Source organism: Entelurus aequoreus, linkage group LG07 (assembly GCF_033978785.1).
Source record: "Entelurus aequoreus isolate RoL-2023_Sb linkage group LG07, RoL_Eaeq_v1.1, whole genome shotgun sequence".
Classification (NCBI taxonomy): Eukaryota; Metazoa; Chordata; class Actinopteri; order Syngnathiformes; family Syngnathidae; genus Entelurus; species Entelurus aequoreus.
In genome coordinates this window covers 37,801,250-37,820,693 of record NC_084737.1, presented here as the reverse complement: position 1 = coordinate 37,820,693, position 19,444 = coordinate 37,801,250, and the positions used below count along the sequence as shown (strand labels likewise).

Below are 19,444 nucleotides of genomic sequence, written 5' to 3'. Positions count from 1 at the left end.
TGGTTTTGTTCTTTGAACAAGGTGATGTTCATGCACGGTTCATTTTGTGCACCAGTAAAAAAATATATTACTTTTTCTTGAATTTGAAAAAAAAATAAAATTAATTTTTCACTAAAGAAGGGTTCGGTGAATGCGCATATGAAACTGGTGGGGTTCGGTACCTCCAACAAGGTTAAGAACCACTGATCTAGCTGCACCAAACACTAGATGTATCCAAACATGTATTAAAGTCTTGATTGGTTTAAAAACTTCTCTTTTGTAAAGTAAATCTGTACAGCAGATATGGGCATCTTCATCAACAGTATGATTGACCTGAGGACAGATTAAAAAAAAAGTTACAAGGGTGACTGTGTGTGTGTGTGTGTGTGTGTGTGTGTGTGTGTGTGTGTGTGTGTGTGTGTGTGTGTGTGTGTGTGTGTGTGTGTGTGTGTGTGTGTGTGTGTGTGTGTGTGTGTGTGTGTGTGTGTTCTTGCCCACCTATCCAACAGGGGACTATGGCCTCGTAACACCTTCACGAACAGGGGACCGCCGAGCCAAGAGGGGACATTTTTCAGGTCCCCTCTTGGTCATGCCTTAAATCAAGCTAAAAATATGGCTAAAACATTTTTGTGCATATTCTCAACTTTTGCCAAGAGGGGACCTGAAAGTGTGTGAGTGTTTAGTCCATACTTGGCAGCGCCTCTGCTGGCCAGAGCTGGAAGTTCATGCCCAATTCACACACGTCGCTTCAAACACTCTATTGTGTGAACGGCCTGCAGCCTCAGACTTAATTTAGAGTTATTTGGACACTAGGGGAACATATTCTAAGTAACAAAGACTTAATTTAGAGTTATTTGGACACTAGTGGAACATATTCTAAGTAACAAAGACTTAATTTAGAGTTATTTGGACACTAGTGGAACATATTATAAGTAACAAAGACTTAATTTAGAGTTATTTGGACACTACGGGGAGCATATTCTAAGTAATAAAGACTTAATTTAGAGTTATTTGGTCACTAGGGTTATTCAGATTGTAGAGGGCTGTTAAACATCCTACTTAGTAAAGAAAACCAGTCTCTTCAAACATGCAAACAACAAAATATGAAGGCTCAGCTTAAAAGTTCCACACTTTTTTTGCATGTAATGACAGAGGTCCACTGTTAGCTATTACAAAATGACAAGTCCCTTCTTAGATAGCGTGGAGCGACATTCACACTCCTGATTTTATGAAAAGAGGAAATAACTATATATACTGTAAGGAAAAGATAATAATTTCAACTAATGTAATAATAATTCGTCAAACTTGATTTGTTAGTGTGTTTTTAGGAATAGAACAGTCCAACAAAAACCTATCTATTCATTTGTATCAATAAAAAAATATTTAAAAACATTTACAATTTCGTCAGTCCCCAATCTACATTTAAAGAAATGCATTAGAATTGTTGATTTGCATTACAGAAAATGGTCCACACTTATACTGTATGGAATGACAGGGGTCCACTGTTGGCTGATACATAATGACAGAAATTCCCTCTTAGATAGCATAGAGTGACATTCACACTCCAACATGGATGAGTAAGAAACAAATAAGCAAAATGGATAGAGAGAGATTCTTAAGAGATAATAAGAATCTAATTATGATATATATATATAGTGTTATTTTGCAAGTAAAGTTGCCCCAACAATGTTGTCATTGTGGCTTTTTGAGTGAGTTGTATTTACAGCTTATATATCTATAAGTTATATATCTAAGAATAGCAACAACAGAACTTGCTATTTTGGATTACATTTCTAAACTTAATAAGGTTTTTGTTTTTTTACAACTACAAACTTGTGTGCTTAGTCTACAGCTAAAGGAATGCATTGTGTCTGTTGATTTACATAACATAACTTTTTTTGTATGTAATGACAGAGGTCCACTGTTGGCTATTACAAAATGACACAAGTCCCTTCTTAGATAGCGTGGAGCGACATTCACACTCCTGCTTTTACGAATAGAGGAAATAACAAAAATCTATTGTAACGAAAAGATAGTAACTCAAGTAAATCTCAACTATTGTCATATTTATTCGTCCAGCACAATGTTAATATGTTTTTGTAACAGAATCTAAATGCTCAGCTTTAATGGATTGCTTAACCATTGTCAAGTATGACACTGTATTAAATAAAGGGCTACCCAGAAGGCAAAGGACCAGTCAGCTAGATGGCTTAATTTCACAAAAGACATGAACACTGACTTGTTATCATGTGAAAAAGGAATCAGAATCAGGTTAAATGCAAAAGTTTTATATCCATAATGCAAGCTCCCAGTATTCAGGTACATAACATTGATGATCCATAATGCAAGCTCCCAGTATTCAGGCACTTTACATTAATGCTCCATAGTGCAAGCTCCCAGTATTCAGCAGTTAATTTAGATTATTGGTCTTCTATTGGCACAAGTTCCTCTTTATAGACTTTATTTTGTTGTGCATGAAGTATTTCACTACTTTCCAGTCTCTTCCACTATCCCTTAGCCCCGGATTTCCAATCAAGAATCTTTGACAGTCAGTTTTTCCAGGGATCTTCATTTGCTTCAGAAAGTCCTTGAAATGATGTTCAACAGCTTGTCTCTCGGTCTTTGACAAAGGTCTTCTGGGTTTCGCTATAAATAAATTGAGAAAGTAATTAATGGATAAAGGCAAATGACAACTATTAATTCTTGTAATTCTCTAGATAAGAATATTATCTCCATGGAACACCATGATAGTTTGTTAACAAGTTAACAAAATATCAAGGTGTTCCATGGAGATAATATTCTTTAGTCAACTAAATAACGCACCCATTGGACTTGATTTTTGAATGTCTCCAATTGCTTGTCTTGAGGTAGCAGCCAATTGATCAGAATGTCCATCCTTTCCTGAAAAAGTAAAAAAATAAATAATTAAAGTCATTTAATAATTTAGAGTCACAATATAACACAATATAGTGTCTATATGTATTAATATAACTGCATGAGGTGGAAAATCTTGCCTTCTTGACTTGTTGTGGCAGTCTGTTCAGATTGGACATCCTCTGCATCCAAGTCGCTGAACTCCTCTTCAGCTGCATTTAAACGTTCCCTATGGACCTCAATATCATGACCCATGAATGTTGCTAGTTGGTCAAGTTCGTGAGCTTGAAGGTTCAGGAGCTGTGACACTGTCGCTACATGCTTGCGTAGTTTTGTTGATGTGATGTTTTCTGGATGTTGAGCTCCACAGCTTTCGGACTATCGCTTTAAGCTGTCACATCCACGAATGTTCTCCAGAGATCCAAAATATGGGCGGGCAAAAATGTAAGGGTTGCTTGGGGAAATTCCAACCTCATCTCTTGTTTTTATCAGAAGTTCCACAGACTCTTGTACGTTTGTTGTAAACAGCACTGGTACCTTGCGGCCTCTTTCCCCCCGGATTTCCACCCAGATGAGTGTCTGACACAATGTCTTCTCAAATTGTGACAGGCTCTTCAGAATGTCATCATGCATACTGCTTTTGTTTCTCAGCAGGTATGTCTGTACTTCCATCCTTGAAACTTCTCCTTCGTGACGTCGATTAAATAAAATCAGCTGTGTCAGGGTGACTTGCGAGAGCTCACTCCATGACGTTTTTGATGGATGGTCAATGAGAGCCTTTTTGTTCAACTCTTCAAGGGTTTTAAATTATCCTGGAGCTTTTTGATGTCTTCTGATAGAGGCAACGTTTGGGGGCTGTTCCATTTCTTCTGGTACATGGTTTTCAGTGCGTTGGATGACACATGTGTTGTCCATTCTAGTTCAATTAAATTGATGAACTGTTCCGCCCTTCCCTTTAAGGCATTGTCCTCTTGACGCAGAGCCTCTCCTTGCACAATATGCGACACCTTCACAAGGGAGTGGCGCAGTTTCAGTGCTGTTGAGGGAACTGAGAATCTGTTTGTTAAGGCATCAAACCCAGTCATATTTTTACAGCCTCAAGTACTGTGTTGAACTTTCCTGGGTTGATCAAGTCCTTCAAAAAGATAACGTCTTTGTCAATTTTTCGAGCCGACAAAACAAATCTGGCAAGTTCCCTCATCTTGTTCCTGATGTCTGCCCGATGACGTCGAACTTCTCCATTTTTGAGGAACATTCTTTCTCCCAGTGAAAGAATCAGGTCATCAGATTTCACCACTTGTGTAACAATGTCATATGTCATGTCCTGAAGAATTTCTTTGAGTCCGGTAGAAATTGTTGTGTCCAAGGGCAACATCAGGGAAGAACTTGCCTGAACTTTTCTTTTCACCAGTCCATCGTTTTTCACGTGCAGTTTGCAACGCTTATGATGTCTCCAGAGGTCAGTTCTGCAAGGCAGATAGTCTATTGCTGAGGATCGATAGGTTGCTTGTCTTTTTGGTATTATTAGTCCATTCCCAGAGGATAGCACTGAACAGTTATGGTGGTAATTCCCCATATTTCGTATTTTCTCCAGCAGAAGACGGTGCTGTGTGGAACCTTGCCTGTGTGCAAGAGCCTTAGCTACTTCAACCTTGTCATATATCCGCTGGTGTTCCTTGTTTGAGGACATTTTCACGTTTATATGACGTTGTTGAGGGTTATTTTCATGAACAGTTTTATCCATTTTTGAAGGTGGTTTTCTTGTGCCTGTTACTTTTTCGTCTTCTTCTGCTTGTTGGTCTTCTTCATCTGATGTTTCCAGAGAAAGGGAAACGTGTGGCTCAGTTGTCTGAAAAAAAAAGAGAAAGAAAATGTATTATTAATAAAAAAAATTATATAATAAATTCATGCCTGCGTTACCTATTTGTACAACGTTTTCATGTACAGGTGAAACTCGAAAAAAATTGAATATTTTGCAAAAGTTCATATATTTCAGTAATTAAAATTGCAGTGAAACTAATACATTATATAGACTCATTACATGCAAAGTGAGATATTTCAAGCCTTTATTTGTGATAATTTTGATGATTATGGCTTACAGCTTATGAAAACCCCAAACAGAAATGTTGGACCCCTTTTGCCTTACCTTACTGAATTACTGATAGCATCCATGCCACGCCGCATTGAAGCATTAATTCATGCAAAGGGGGCCCAAACCAAGTACTGAGTACATATAGTATGCATGATTATACTTTTCAGATATAAATCCTTTTTTTAGTGATTATATGTAATTATTAAAATGTTCTGAGATTTTGAATTTGGGGTTTTCATAAGCTGTCATAATCATCAAAATTATCATCATTATCATATCACAAAGATATCATATATGTATTTAACCACCTCTTACACTTGTACCCTAATAAAACCAATAATTACCATTTCACACACAGATAATTCCTCTTCAGTGGGAGAAGATGAATCCTTAAGGTCACTGCTAGTAATCTCTAGCTGATCGCTGAGAATACTCTCTGAGATGTCTATCTCATCTGTGTCAAAACGGGGGGGTCGCAGCTTGCTGCGGGGTTCTTCCAACGCAAAAAACGGCTCCGGACGACAGCGTGAAGGTGAGTTTGGATTTATTAACATAAATCACTCAAACTATCACAAACACAAAAATTAAAGCAAAAAGGCAAGCGTGCCTAAAACACAAAAGAAGCTGCTAGTTAGCAGAAAACTATGGCCTGGACTAGGACAACTTACTTGGTCAGCAAGAGACATAAACTGGTGTGACAAAGGCAATGCAGGCAGAACGAGTGAAGAACAAAGGAAGACTTAAATAACAGTGACTTGATTGGTGAAAACAGGTGCGTGACTCAAAACGTAAAACAAGTGCGTGACGTGACAGGTGAAAACTAATGAGTAACCATGGAAACAAACAAACAAGGAAGTGAAACCAGGAACTAAGAAAGTGTCCAAAAAACAGCACATGGCCAAAACAGAAACATGATAAACAGACATGACAGAACCCCCCCCCTTACGGACAGATCCCAGATGTCCAAAAACAAAAAACAGGATCAAGAGTCATGGGAGGGCGGGAGGGGGACATGGCGGTGGGTCGCCAGGCCAAGTGGCCCCGGATCCACAGAGGCAAGGTCATGTGGCGGCGACGCGTCGACCGCCGCTGAACCTGACGAGGTGGGCGACCTGGGAATGGCCACATTCGTGGCCGATGAGGAGGTTGGCGCACCTGGCGTGGCGGACGCCCATGGAATGGCCACATCCTTGGCCGACGAGGAGGTGGGCACGTTGTTGTGGCAGGCGGCGAAGCTTGGCGTGGTGCGTCAGGCGGCGAAGCTTGCCGTGGGGGGTCTTGGTCTTGGTCCTGGCATGGGCGGTCTTGGCAGCTTGGGTCTTGGTCTTGGCGGCGTGGGTCTTGGTCTTGGCGGCGTGGGTCTTGGTCTTGGCGGCGTGGGTCTTGGTCTTGGCGGCATGGGTCTTGGTCTTGGCGGCATGGGTCTTGGTCTTGGCAGCGTGGGTCTTGGTCTTGGCAGCGTGGGTCTTGGTGTTGGTCTTGGCAGTCTTGGTCTTGGTAGTCTTGGCAGTCATGGTAGTCTTGGTCTTGGTAGTCTTGGTCGTCTTGGTCTTGGCAGTCTTGGTCGTCTTGGTGGTCTTGGCAGTCTTGGTCTTGGTCTTGGTCTTGGCAGTCTTGGTCTTGGCAATCTTGGTCTTGGCAATCTTGGTCTTGGCAATCTTGGTCTTGGTCTTGGCGTGGGTCTTGGTCTTGGCGTGGGTCTTGGTCTTGGCGTGGGTCTTGGTCTTGGTCTTGGCGTGGGTCTAGTACCGGAGCTTGGCAGCGTGGAGCTGGAACCGGAGCTTGGCAGCGTGGAGCTGGAACCGGAGCTTGGCAGCGTGGAGCCGGAACCGGAGCTTGGCAGCGTGGGGCCGGAGCCGGAGCTTGGCAGCGTGGAGCCGGAGCTTGGCAGCGTGGAGCCGGAACCGAAGCTTGGCAGCGTGGAGCCGGTACCGGAGCTTGGCCGCGTGGAGCTGGTACCGGAGCTTGGCCGCGTGGAACTTGACGTGGTGCAGGTGGCCTAGCTGGGGGCTGTGGCTTGGCATGGTGACGGACTGGTGGTGGCGGCCGGGATGGAGGTTGCTGCCTGGTTGGGTGCAGCTGAGCCACCCCACCAACACAGCTCCCGGTCCCAGCCCCCCCCTCAAGGAGCGGATACCAGACGCGCTCCCCGTCTGGAACCGTTTTTTGGGGTGGGTGGAGGGAGGTCAGGAGGGGGGCAGAATCCTCCCCATTAAATTGTCCACAATGTCTATTCACCACCCCCACTTTAGACTGGGTCTGAAAAAAATATAAATTTTGAAAAAAAATTCTCAAAAGGATTATTTTTTGAAACAAAGTCCTTAGTGGGCGGCTGACAGAGGGCGTAAATGGAATCTAAAAAAAAATCTTGGTCTCTGACGTCATCACCAGTGGGCGGGATGACATCATCAGCGCGGGTATCCTGCGGCGGCGAGGAAGACAGGGCTGGTTGGGGAAACTTGTTGTCCGGAAGAGGATCCTGAGGGAACGACGCGCCATGCTGGCGAAAAGAAGCCTTTCTGGCTGCCTCCATCTTCGCCAGCGCGTCTCCATCACCTCCTCATGGCTCGTCTGCGGAAGAACGTCTGCTGCGTTCATTCTGTCACGTTGGGGGGTCGCAGCGTGCTGCGGGGTTGTTCTTCCAGTGCAAAGACGGCTCCGGACGACAGCGTGAAGGTGAGTTTGGATTTATTAACATAAATCACTCAAACTATCACAAACACAAAAATTAAAGCAAAAAGGCAAGCGTGCCTAAAACACAAAAGAAGCTGCTAGTTAGCAGAAAACTATGGCCTGGACTAGGAAAACTTACTTGGTCAGCAAGAGACATAAACTGGTGTGACAAAGACAATGCAGGCAGAACGAGTGAAGAACAAAGGTAGACTTAAATAACAGTGACTTGATTGGTGAAAACAGGTGCGTGACTCAAAACGTAAAACAGGTGCGTGACGTGACAGGTGAAAACTAATGAGTAACCATGGAAACAAACAAACAAGGAAGTGAAACCAGGAACTAAGAAAGTGTCCAAAAAACAGCACATGGCCAAAACAGAAACATGATAAACAGACATGACAATCTGGTGTTTGGGGACAGCAATTTGCTGCAATGGTCCTGTCCTGTAACACAAAAAAACCCCCCAAAAACAGCTTATGAGTCCATACATAATTTCTTGATTTGTGGTCTCTTTTTCTGATTGTTTCCATTCCTGCCATTTTTGCTGTTGATCATGAAAAAAAAGGTGATTGATTTTCTTTAGTCGCACCATTTATTCAGTACATATTACTGATGAAGAGTAACTGTCAAATGGTGAAAAGTCCCTTTCCCAACTCCCATACACATACTTGCATACTTCTCACCTATTTGGGCCCACCTGAAAATCCATTCAACCCCCCACCCCCACTGTCTCTATTCAAATTAACCACCTCACACTTTTCCACACTGATTCATCAGCCCTTGAGATCATTAGGTTGGATGAGGATGAGATGGCACATCTCTCATAAGGCTGATAGTGGAGGACTTTGCTTTGCTGATCCTTGCTGTGGTACTTAAAGATTTGGTCAAAATATGCTGATATCACATTTATGGTTTAACATAGGTGTAGACAACATGGATCTTTTCACTGTAATATAGCTCTTCTGGAAAATCAATTAAAAGAACACTGTTCACAAATAAAATATACAAATGGGACATTAAAGGCCTACTGAAATGTTTTTATTTTTATTTTAACGGGGATAGCAGATCCATTCTATGTGTCATACTTGATCATTTCGCGATGTTGCCATATTTTTGCTGAAAGGATTTAGTAGAGAACATCGACGATAAAGTTGCAACTTTTGGTTGCTGATAAAAAAAGCCTTGCCTGTACCGGAAGTAGCGTAACGTCAACATAGGAAGGACTCCTCAAAATTTCCCATTGTTTTCAATGCAGCTAGAGCGATTCGGACCGAGAAAGCGACGATTACCCCATTAATTTGAGCGAGGATGAAAGATTTGTGGATGAGGAAAGTTAGAGTGAAGGACTAGAATGCAGTGCAAGACATATCTTTTTTCGCTCGGACCGTAACTTAGGTACAAGCTGGCTCATTGGATTCCACACTCTCTCCTTTTTCTATTGTGGATCACGGATTTGTATTTTAAACCACCTCGGATACTATATCCTCTTGAAAATGAGAGTCGAGAACGCGAAATGGACATTCACAGTGACTTTTATCTCCACGACAATACATCGGCGAAGCTCTTTAGCTACTGGGCTAACATGGTAGCATCGGGCTCAAATGCAGATAGAAACAAAATAAATAAATCCCTGACTGGAAGGTTAGACAGAAGATCAACAATACTATTAAACCATGTACATGTAACTACACGGTTAATAATTCCCAGCCTGGCAAAGCTTAACAATGCTGTTGCTAACGACGCCATTGAAGCTAACTTAGCAAACGGACCTAACAGAGCTATGATAAAAACATTATCTCTCCACCTACGCCAGCCAGCCCTCATCTGCTCATCAACACCCGTGCTCACCTGCGTTCCAGCGGTCGACGGCGCGACGAAGGACTTCACCCGATCATCCGTGCGGTTGGCGGCTAGCGTCGGCTAGCGCGTCTGCTATCCAAGTAAGTCCTCCTGGTTGTGTTGCTACAGCCAGCCGCTAATACACCGATCCCACCTACAACTTTCTTCTTTGCAGTCTTCATTGTTCATTAAACAAATTGCAAAAGATTCACCAACAAAGATGTCCAGAATACTGTGGAATTTTGAAATAAAAACAGAGCTTTTTTGTATTGTATTCAATGGGGTACTAATACTTCCGTATCAATTGTTGACGTCACACGCATACGTCATCATATCTAGACGTTTTCAACCGGAAGTGTGGCGGGAAATTTAAAAATTGCACTTTATAAGTCAACCCGGCCGTATTGGCATGTGTTGCAATGTTAAGATTTCATCATTGATATATAAACTATCAGACTGCATGGTCGGTAGTAGTGGGTTTCAGTAGGCCTTTAAATTTTGACTAATCTAGAAAAAAACAAATAAAGCAGTACCACATGTTAATTTACAGCCCAAAACAGGAACAATCGTTGTTTTCAAACAGTAAATAAACTTGACAATACCTAAAGTCTCTTAAAAAAAGTACTTACTCCATTCTTATTCTTGTGGCCAGACATGTTTGTTGTTCCAGTGAAATTAGACGGACGTGTGAAACCTGTAAATACATAATAGGGTCTGCTATTTTCACAGAAGTGATTAAAATATACCTTTTCCAATCTATCGATATTTTATTAATGTGAACAATTAATGCATAGTATTAATTGTTGTGCACTTACATTTGATAGCTTGAAGGCATTCTTCAATAGTATGACGTTCTTCCAATGTTCTACTCAGCATTCTTGAAATAATTCCCTTTTGGCTCATCAGTCTTTCTTCACATTGAAGAGTAAAGTTGCCTTTTCTCACATTTTGAGATAGCCCCACTGGGTCACTGGAGTAGGGTGTTGTAGTTTGATAGGGATGTTGCCCATCAGTCAGGATATAATGCACCAAGCACCCTGCTACCTAAAATGTAATGGATTCATTATAAATAATGATGTAAATAAGACATTTCTTTGCAAATACATTTTAGCAATTTACTGGCCAAACTGTGCACATTCAATAATAATAATGTTATTATTGTTATTATTATTATTATTATTATTATTAGTAGTAGTAGTAGTATTATTCATATGTGAGTAAGCTATGAATATTGACATGAAGAACAATTTTAATATGGCATAATTGAGTGTGGGGATAATGGATGAAAATACCATCATAATGTACATTTAAATCGATATTTTCAAGCCCAGCTTACTTGTATATCTGATTCCTTCTTGTACTTGCATTGAATGCCTCCAACATCCTCATAACTGGACCAAGAAAATGATCCAGCCGTTTGTGCAAGATCTAGTTTTCTGCTTGCTCCAAAGTCAGTAATATACAGTTTGTCGTTGATATCTGGGGAAAAAAATCCCTATTCATATACCAATTGCAACAACATCCACACAATTATAACATGACATTATTAAATTAACGTATGTTACAAGATAATTCATCCAAAAAGTTTCACTTACCAAATAAAATGTTTTCAGGCTTCAGGTCTCTGTACAAAATCCCATGTGAGTTGAGTTCCTGAAGTCCCAGCAGTAACTCCTGGCAGATTCCCAATCTTCAAGGACCAGGACTCCTCAAAGCCATGCAAAAACAATGAGGGTCCAGCACACTAACCTGGATGCGCACACTGGGTGCATCTTTTGTCAAGTACAAACCCTGTTTCCATATGAGTTGGGAAATTGTGTTAGATGTAAATATAAACGGGATACAATGAAATGCAAATCCTTTTCAACCCATATTCAATCGAATGCACTACAAAGACAACATATTTGATGTTCAAACTCATAAACTTTTTTTTTTTTGCAAATAATAATTAACTTAGAATTTCATGGCTGCAACACGTGCCAAAGTAGTTGGGAAAGTGAAGTGAAGTGAATTATATTTATATAGCGCTTTTCTCTAGTGACTCAAGGGCATGTTCACCACTGTGTTACATAACCTTTTCTTTTAACAACACTCAGTAAAGGTTTGGGAACTGAGGAGACACATTTTTTAAGCTTCTCAGGTGGAATTCTTTCCCATTCTTGCTTGATGTACAGCTTAAGTTGTTCAACAGTCCGGGGGTCTCCGTTGTGGTATTTTAGGCTTCATAATGCGCCACACATTTTCAATGGGAGACAGGTCTGGACTACAGGCAGGCCAGTCTAGTACCCGCACTCTTTTACTATGAAGCCACGTTGATGTAACACGTGGCTTGGCATTGTCTTGCTGAAATAAGCAGGGGCGTCCATGGTAACGTTGCTTGGATGGCAACATATGTTGCTCCAAAACCTGTATGTACCTTTCAGCATTAATGGCGCCTTCACAGATGTGTATGTTACCCATGTCTTGGGCACTAATACACCCCCATACCATCACACATGCTGCCTTTTACACTTTGCGCCTATAACAATCCGGATGGTTCTTTTCCTCTTAGGTCCGGAGGACACGACGTCCACAGCTTCCAAAAACAATTTGAAATGTGGACTCGTCAGACCACAGAACACTTTTCCACTTTGTATCAGTCCATCTTAGATGAGCTCAGGCCCAGCGAAGCCGACTGCGTTTCTGGGTGTTGTTGATAAACGGTTTTCGTCTTGCGTAGGAGAGTTTTAACTTGCACTTACAGATGTAGCGACCAACTGTAGTTACTGACAGTGGCTTTCTGAAGTGTTCCTGAGCCCATGTGGTGATATCCTTTACACACTGATGTCGCTTGCTGATGCAGTACCGCCTGAGGGATCGAAGGTCACGGGCTTAGCTGCTTACGTGCAGTGATTTCTCCAGATTATCTGAACCCTTTGATGATATTACGGACCGTAGATGGTGAAATCCCTAAATTCCTTGCAATAGCTGCTTGAGAAAGGTTTTTCTTAAACTGTTCAACAATTTGCTCACGCATTTGTTAACAAAGTGGTGACCCTCGCCCCATCCTTGTTTGTGAATGACTGAGCATTTCATGGAACCTACTTTTATACCCAATCATGGCACCCACCTGTTCCCAATTTGCCTGTTCACCTGTGGGATGTTCCAAATAAGTGTTTGATGAGCATTCCTCAACTTTATCAGTATTTATTGCCACCTTTCCCAACTTCTTTGTCACGTGTTGCTGGCATCAAATTCTAAAGTTAATGATTATTTGCAAAAAAAAAACAGTTTATCAGTTTGAACATCAAAGATGTTGTCTTTGTAGCATATTCAACTGAATATGGGTTGAAAATGATTTGCAAATCATTGTATTCTGTTTATATTTACATCCAACACAATTTCCCCAACTCATATGGAAACGGGGTTTGTAATTGGTGAACAAAAACGACATCAACCCCACCCCCCCCCCAAAAAAAAATAAAAAAAGGGACAGAAGAAGACAGCCTCCATGTGGCCTCCCCCGCAAGTAGCCAAAGAGTAGTTGCCCTTTAAGCAAAACCAATGTCACAACCACAGCCTCCCCCCCCTCCCCCCGACATTTCATATAAACATTAGAAAGGAATCATGCATGTTGCACCAGGTTTTACTCATAACAATGCCCAAGTTACGTCGGATGTCTTCAAAATAGCAAAATACCACTTGGAAATATGCAAATTAGGCGTCTAGACACACCCAAAAAATAAAAATGAGCATTCCAACACATTTCTAATTGTCAAAACACATGAAATAGACACCAAGTTTACATTTGTAGCTCATCTGTTTCAAATGTTAGAGACAAAAGCTATTACAAGTGGCGGCCATATTTGATTGGCCGCTGTGGTGACCCCAAAGGTCACCAGCGCGGGCGTCCTAGCTAAATCATTTAAGTATGCCCTGAGCTACACCTGTGCCAAATTTGGTGCTTTTAGACAAAAGTGAACAAAAATATCCCTAAGGGCCTCCACTATGTGCCAGTCTGATCATCTGCAGTGTGGGGGATGGTTACCTGGAGTTGACGATAGTCGTTAGGCCTTTCTACAGTGAGTTCCAAGGTTGCTAACTTCTCATAGCCGAGATGTTGTATCCAACTCAGACCGACTCGACTCAGGTATGCTTGATTGTGCATGGTCATACATCTTTGGTGACATTCCTGGCATTCCTCCCATACTAAATCATTATTCATATAAATGATTTGTTAAAAGCAGCCAGACGATACAAGGATGATCATTTGCAAGTCCCTGTGCCTATCAAATGCAAAGCCAGATTTACCTTGGCTATCAATATCCTAACTAAAAAAAGGAAGTCGGTCAACACAGACACATTTTGCAGATTGTAAATTGACATGAGACCTTGTAAACGTTCACAATCCTGCTCTATACTCTGGGATATTTTGTTTATCATAATTTCTTTTAACTTCTGCGTGGCGCACACGCAACAGTTGTCATGTAGATTGGTCGTCGGCCCGTCTTTTGCGCGGATCACACATGAGCACCAGAATGTAAATTGTCATGAGACATGAAACGTTCACAATCCTGCTCTATGCTCTGTGATATTTTGTTCATCATCATTTATTTTAACTTCTGCGAGGCGCATAAAGTGGTCATGTAGATCGGTCGTCTGCCCGTCTATTGCCCGTATCACACATGAGCAGATCTTGCACACGTCAGTCGTGTGCCTTGGCTGTCCTATTTGTTGGATATTTGTTGATGTTGTCATGCGTGTTCTGGTTATTTGCACATGATTAAACATGAGTCTTTATATGGCGATAAAACAAAGTTTTGTTGCGTTTTTTTTTCTCTTCTTTTTGAAGTGGGGATTGGGGGTGCGCCAACCCGGTTGGGACGTAGAAGGGGGTGCGCAGGAAAAAAAGTTTGGGAACCGCTGGCTTAAGGTACCCTGTCTGACTCTATACTGATATGCTGTTTTGAGGGGAAAGGAGATCACTGCTAAGCTACCACATTCCACACTTTTGTCTAAAACACCTTTGGTCCTCCCATACTAAATCATTACATTCCTTTAAATGACTTGTTAAAAGCAGCCAGACGATACAAGGATGATCATTTGCAAGTCCCTGTGCCTATCAAATGCAAAGCCAGATTTACCTTGGCTGTTTTTTTATTGGTAAGTAGCCATCAAATAACAATAGCTTAAGGTACTCTGTCTGAGTCATACTGATGGGCCGTTTTGAGGGGAAAGGAGATCACTGCTAAACTACCACATTCCACACTTTTGTCTAAAACACCTGAAACATTTCTGTCTCAAACGTTCAAAAGCTATTTTACTTTTATTTCCATGAAAAATCAAAGTTCCATTTGGTCATCCTCACAGAGTGGAGAAAGTTTAAGTTTGAGTATCGCAGGCCATGATTTGCCATTATTTTTAAATTGTCGTTTCCAGGCAGCATTTCTACTTGCAAACAATTGAATATCCTCTTTATGGTTTGGGACTAAATGTTCATATCCCTCTGCAGAGAGGTATAGCAGGATACGTCTCTATGAAACTGATGAAACACACAAAAAAGAAAAAATCTTGTTAAACACATGATGTATTGATGACATATTGATGATGATTACATTTAGTATTTTCCATACTTTATGAACAGATCCATGCAGGAGTGTGAGTGTCGCCACATAGCATTAAACAGGGGAATTCGGTCATGTTTTACAAGCCAAGTGGGGACCATCTTTTTATTTTAGTTTACTTTATCAAAAATGGTGACCTACATTTTTCAGACCTGTATTGTAATCCAACAGAAGACCAAACCCTTTCCCACAATGTTGAAAGAAGCTTTTTGAGAACATAGTATTAAGTATGAAATGGTTGGCCTGTCCAAAGGGCCAATCACAGAACAGATAGCTGGTTTGCATATCAGGATTGCATATATATTCTGGGCTCCTCACAGAAGTTTCACAATAGCCTTCAGTGCCTTTTGGAAGTGGAGCTCTCTGCAATTTTTGAAACAGAAACCACTTTCTACAAGGTTGTGCAGGTTCGTGTCAGAACCTGCACAATAGTATACAGACCTTTAAAGACAATTTTATGTGTAGAATTTTGTTTTTAACTTTGTGCTGTTAAACAGAAAAGATGGTTCCCACTTGGATTGTACAGAATGACAGAAGTCCCCTCATTGCCTGTACAAGATGACACTGGTCCCCTGTTAAATAGTATGGAGCGACACTTACACTCCAGCATTTATGTATTCATTTGGTTAGAGTTAACGGCTTTGTCTATAGTAGAAAATAAATAATTTGACATAGAGCCTTTAGACAGTTCTTCCATAGTTCATAAGGGACATTTTGTCATGAGAATTTTTTTTATATATATACAACAGGGCTAACTAGGGCTGTCAATCAATTAAAATATTTGATCGTTTTTAATCACATGGTTGTCCATAGTTAACTTGCAAATTTCAAATTGATGATCACATTTAATTGTTCGAAAGATATCTTAAAAGATGATTATTGATTATTGATGAGGATTTCATTTAGTATTTTCCATAATTTATGAATAGATCCATGCAGGAGTGTGAGTGCCGCCCCATACCATTTATCAGGGGACTTGTTGTACAATCCAAGTGGGGACCATCTTTTATATTTTAGAGCACAAAGTGTGTCTGTTCTTTGAATGTGAACTTATGTAAGGGACAGTATTTTCTAAGTGATCTTTTTTCACAATAACATGACTTTTAACTACCACAATTTATCATGGTTCAATCAATCAGCAATCACTGTTCCCTGCACTTGAACAGCCTTAAAGCTATCATCTGTCTTTTTGATGGAGTTACCTACAGCATATGTCAGAACCTGCACAATAGTATACAGACCTTCAAAGAAAGTTTAATGTGTAGATTTATTTTTTACTTAGTGCTGTTAAACAGAAAAGATGGTTCCCACTTGGAAGTCCCCTCATTGCCTGTACAAAATGACACTGATCCCCTGTTAGATGGTATGGAGCGACACTTAGACTCCAGCATTTATGTATTCATTAGGTTTGAAAAAAAATGCTTAGTGCTGTATCTGTGGCATTTATATTCTTGTTTCAATACATTTAATGCAGTCGAAACCAAGATAACTAGTTGCCGTCATCTTTCATACCTCAGGCTCCTAGACGAACCACCTTCTGCGAGCACATCACCCCAGTGCTGGCCTCACTCCACTGGCTCCCTGTCCGTCACCGCATTGATTTTAAATTACTTTTAATTGTTTTTAAATCCCTAAATGGTCTGGCCCCACAATACTTGACCGAGCTGCTGCATCACCATACCTCGTCTAGAGCCTTGAGGTCAGCTGACCAAATGCTTTTGGCGGTCCCCAGATCCAGGCTAAAGACCAGAGGGGACAGAGCCTTTTCCGTTGCCGCCCCTAAGCTCTGGAACAGCCTTCCCCTCCACATTAGGTCAGCCCGGAGCCTGGGGGTCTTCAAAACCCTCCTTAAAACCTACCTCTTCTCGCTGGCCTTTGACCCGAGCTGAGTCCGCCCACTAGGCCACCATTTCTAGTCCCCCCCCCCTCCCACCCCTTCGCTTTAGTTGTATTTTTCAATTTGTAGCACTTTTATTATTATTATTTTTTTTTTTCTGCAAATTTTTTTTTTTTAAACTTTTTATTCGACCCCTTTTACCGTATTGCATTTGCATTGTCTTGTTTAGCACACTCATTGTTTATGTTCTTTGTTTGTTTGTTTTTTGTTTTGCTTAGTTGTTGTTTTTTTTGTTGTTGGTTTTTTTTTTTTTTTTTTTTTTTTTTTTTTTTTTTTTTTTTTTTTTTGTTTGCTCCATGCTTTTTTAACCTGTAAAGCACTTTGGTGCAACCTAAACAGTTGTTGAAAATGTGCTATATAAATAAAGTTGACTTGACTTGACTTGACTTGACTGTCACACGGGTTACACTCTTAACCCGCCTAGCCCATGCTAGCGTTTTTTGATTGATTGAGATTGATTGAGACTTTTATTAGTAGGTTGCACAGTGAAGTACATATTCCGTACAATTGACCACTAAATGGTAACACCCGAATACGTTTTTCAACTAGTTTAAGTCGGGGTCCACTTAAATTGATTCATGATACAGATATATACTATCATATATACTATCATCATAATACAGTCATCACATAAGATAATCACATTGAATTATTTACATTATTTACAATCAGGGGTGTGGAGGGGGGGGGGGGATATGGACATCAAGTAGTGGACATAGAGAGAGAGAGAGAGAGAGAGAGAGAGAGAGAGAGAGAGAGAGAGAGAGAGAGAGAGAGATCAGAAGGCATAAGAAAAAGAAAAAATATCTGCATTTGATTGTTTACATTTGATTATTAGCAATCCGGGGAGGGTGTTAGTTTAGGGTTGTAGCTGCCTGGAGGTGAACTTTTATTGCGGTTTTGAAGGAGGATAGAGATGCCCTTTCTTTTATACCTGTTGGGAGCGCATTCCACATTGATGTGGCATAGAAAGAGAATGAGTTAAGACCGTTGTTAGTTCGGAATCTGGGTTTAACGTGGTTAGTGGAGCACCCCCTGGTGTTGTGGTTATGGCGGTCATTTACGTTAAGGAAGTAGTTTGACATGTACTCCGGTATCAGGGAGGTGTAGCGGATTTTATAGACTAGGCTCAGTGCAAGTTGTTTAACTCTGTCCTCCACCTTGAGCCAGCCCTCTTTAGAGAAGTGGGTAGGAGTGAGGTGGGATCTGGGGTGGAGGTCTAGAAGTAACCTGACTAGCTTGTTCTAAGATGTTTGGAGTTTAGATTTGAGGGTTTTGGAGGTGCTAGGGTACCAGGAGGTGCATGCGTAATCGAAAAAGGGTTGAACGAGAGTTCCCGCCAGAATCCTCAAGGTGCTTTTGTTGACCAGAGAAGAAATTCTGTAGAGAAATCTCGTTTGTTGGTTAACCTTTTTGATTACCTTGGTTGCCATTTTATCACAGGAAAGGTTAGCCTCTAGAATGGAACCTAGGTAGGTGACCTCATCTTTCCTGGTGATAACAATGTCACCTACTTTTATGGTGAAGTCATTGACTTTCTTAAGTTTGATGTGGGACCCAAACAGGATGGATTCTGTTTTACCCAAGTGTATGGATAGCTTGTTGTCAGCGAACCAGGTGCAAGTTCTACAGAGCTCAGCACTGAGGATTTTCTCCACCTGTGACTTGTCCTTGCCGGATACCAGCAAGGCAGAGTCATCCGCAAACAAAAACAATTCACAGTCGCATGCCGATGACATGTCGTTTATGTATATTAGGAACAGTAAAGGTCCCAATATACTGCCTTGGGGGACTCCACAGCTCACCGAGAGGGGGGGGAAACACGGTGCCGTTCACCTCTACCACCTGCTCCCTCCCCTCCAAGTAAGATTGCATCCAGCTCCATGAGGTTTTGTTAAATCCGATTGCTCTGAGCTTATCCAACAGTATAGCGTGGTTAACGGTGTCAAAGGCCTTCTGAAGGTCCAGCATGACCATGCCGCAGTATTTGCCCGCGTCCACCTCATGTTTGATGTGGTCGGTCAGATAGAGAAGGCATGTGTCAGTGGAGTGGTTAGTTCTGAAGCCGGATTGGAATTTGTACATGAGTTTATTAGTGGCAAGGTAACTATCGACCTGTTCATAAACTATTTTCTCCATTACTTTCGAAACGGAACTGAGAATAGAAACAGGTCGGTAGTTGCCAGGTTCCAATTTGCTTCCTTTTTTAAAGAGGGGAGTTACTCTTGCTATCTTAAAATCTTTTGGTACTTGGCCTTGTGTAATTGATAGGTTTATTATGTGCGTGATGATCGGGGCAATGATGGAGGCAGAGTCCCTGAGGAATCTGGAGGGAATATTATCAAGGCCGGTGGCCTTGTTAGGGTGGAGCGCGCTCAATTTTTTAAACACCTCATCAGCTGTAAACCATTTCTAATTTGAAATCATCGTTGGTTACTCCTAGCTTTCTGTAGAAGGCTTTAATGTGTTCTACACCAAAGCGACCAG

General features: G+C 41.3%; 1 long non-coding RNA gene across 1 annotated transcript; it reads right to left on the bottom strand.

Annotated features, from left to right (window-relative positions):
- Positions 1-8,022: 8,022 nt before the first annotated feature.
- On the bottom strand, positions 8,023-10,324 carry LOC133653061 (uncharacterized). The gene is made up of 3 exons (XR_009826645.1): positions 10,273-10,324; positions 10,087-10,151; positions 8,023-8,061 (listed from the first exon to the last, which is right to left on the bottom strand). It is a non-coding gene; the product is annotated as an uncharacterized LOC133653061 (long non-coding RNA).
- Between the last annotated feature and the right edge of the window lie 9,120 nt (positions 10,325-19,444).